General features: G+C 38.4%; 1 non-coding gene across 1 annotated transcript; it reads right to left on the minus strand.

Moving 5' to 3' along the window:
* Nucleotides 1-2,173: 2,173 nt before the first annotated feature.
* Nucleotides 2,174-2,282, minus strand: LOC129928454 (U6 spliceosomal RNA). Its single transcript, XR_008779996.1, has one exon. It is a non-coding gene; the product is annotated as a U6 spliceosomal RNA (small nuclear RNA).
* Nucleotides 2,283-2,501: the final 219 nt, after the last annotated feature.

The following is a 2,501-nucleotide window of genomic DNA, read 5'->3' on the forward strand; positions in this document are numbered from 1 at the left end:
TATTTTTGATGTTCCAAATGCATAAATGAAAGATGCGCTATAAAAGTTTTTTAAATTCATCAAAACACCCCAAAATTATGAGTATGGTGATAGGCTCCCCATCAGCCAGGAGAGAAATCGTAAGGAAAAGAAGCCACTATCAACGTGACGCCACATTGAGAGTAAAGACTAGAAGACGTTTTGCCCTCTTCTATGAGCGCTCTTAAAGAAGTGCTAGTAAAAGCCGTTTATTTCACTCGTTTATGTATTGAGCCAAGCGAGAAGCCGCTTGTTAAATAAAAAAAAACTATTAGAAAAAATAATAATAATTAATTTCCGATCAGATTTCATGAAATCCAAATCTTTGATACTGAGGCCCAGATGCACATAACTGGCATTAAACAAACATATATGGCAAAAAAAAAGTAGCAAATCATCACTATTTATATTTAGCAGAAGCAGGGCCGGTCTTAGGTAATTGGAGGCCCCTAAAGAGGTGGTTGCAAAATGCGACTCCCTCGCCGTCTGCGGCTCTATGACTCCTTGGCTTCTGCTCTTCCAGAAATGTTTCGTGCAAACATGGAATGTTATTGATTAACTTGCTTGTAAAAGACAATTAGACTTTTCTAAGAGAAAAGCCAAAAAGAGAAATCTTTTTTTTTTGAAAGCAGCCAAAAACACTAGCAGTCGCTTGCAATTATTTTTATTATTGTATATCATTATCTACTTCTTCAAAATGCTGCGGGCCTCATTACGATAGAATAAAGCAACATAGGTACATAGGTTTACTTTTTTTTTTTCGGTCGATTTGGCGACGACGGCAAGAGGGAGGTGCATGCAATTTTTAAATGAAATTTTTTTTTCCAATGTAGGCCCTAAGGGGGTGTGAAGGCTGAGTCGTTAAGCGCTTGGCTTCTGAACCTGGGGTCCTGGGTTCAAATCTTGGTGAAGACTAGGGTTTTGAATATCGGAATTTTTAGGGCGCCCATGAGTTCACCCAACTCTGATGGGTACCAGGCGTTGTTCGCTGGTTACATAACATCCTGCTCATTCACCGTTGACCAAAGAAACGGATGACCTTAACGTCATCTGCCCTAGAGATCGTCTGCTAGTTTAAAGGCCCTACATAGACACTTTTTTGATTAATGTCACCCAAAGGACAAAGTATGGAGTACATAGAGAAAATGTTAGTGAATGCTTTGAGAAAACTAATATAAAATTCTTATTGAAATATGGCATAAGCCATTTAGGGTTAGGGTTAGGGTTGGCTACCGAACCGCCAACCGGGGTTCGAATCCTGGTGAAGACTTTTAATTTCGGGATCTTCGGGCGCCTCTGAGTCCACCCAGCTCTAATGGGTACCTGACGTTAGTTGGGGAAAAGTAAAGGCAGTTGGTCGTTGTGCTGGCCACATGACACCCTCGCTAACCGTAGGCCACATCATCTGCCCTATGGACCACAAGGTCTGAAAGGGAAACTTTACTTTACTAACATTTAGAGAACATAAATCTTACCCTTACTTTGCAAGGAAAGGCAAGGTAGGCCAAATTGGTCACATTAGAGGGTCACTGTAAAGTGTTGTTATTTAAGGATAACCATTACATTATCTTACTTCTTCTGTTTTTAAAATAAATTTTAAGTTTTATATTATGATAGAAAGTTATGTTTGGTGTGCAGTCAGTTGAACCTATTTATCTATAGTACGCTCGACATAGTACTTTTAATTCTATTTATTTCCTTTTTTTACTTTAATGGTTTATTCAGATTATACTTTCATTTACACTAATACTTAAGACAAACAGGTTAAAGCATCCACGTCCAGACGATATAATACTGTTGGGCAGTCAATGTTGTTGAGAAGTTGTATATAGTTCATGATCAAATACACTGGACATTGTAATATACCCGATGGAGTTCATCAATTGTAAAGTCATAGTCGCAGATAGGAGCATTAGAGAGTGGTCAAATCAAGATCAGTTTTTCATGTTCATTACAAAGAGCGAATTGTTCCTAGTTAATGATTTTGTTGGATCGTTTACCAGCTGACAGATCAGCCTGAGGTCCTATTGATCTGATGTTTTTATGTCCAACATTTAAAGCTGGGCTAATCAACAATGTTCCTGGACATCACGTTGTGGAACTCTACAAGTGGACAAACCGTTACGGTTTTCAGATGTTAACATGTCGTCAACCCAAAAGTATGGAACGCTTTACGTATATGAGTGTCATCTTTGCGCAGGGGCCATGCTAATCTTCTCAGTGGCGTTCCAATTTTGGTAGATGTACTGCTTTTTTTTTAATAATGGTTTATCCAGATTATACTTTCACTAACAATAACACACAAGACAAGCTGGTTAACGCATCCACGTGGAGCTGTCATGGTTATAGAGACGTTGTATATAGTTCATGATAATTTACATTTTTCAATGTAATATACTCGCTGGAGTTCATCAATTATAAAGTCAGTCGCAGAGCATAGGAGCATTAGCGTTAACGTGTTAATATATATATATCGGTCCGTT

Source organism: Biomphalaria glabrata, chromosome 9 (assembly GCF_947242115.1).
Source record: "Biomphalaria glabrata chromosome 9, xgBioGlab47.1, whole genome shotgun sequence".
Lineage (NCBI taxonomy): Eukaryota > Metazoa > Mollusca > Gastropoda > Planorbidae > Biomphalaria > Biomphalaria glabrata.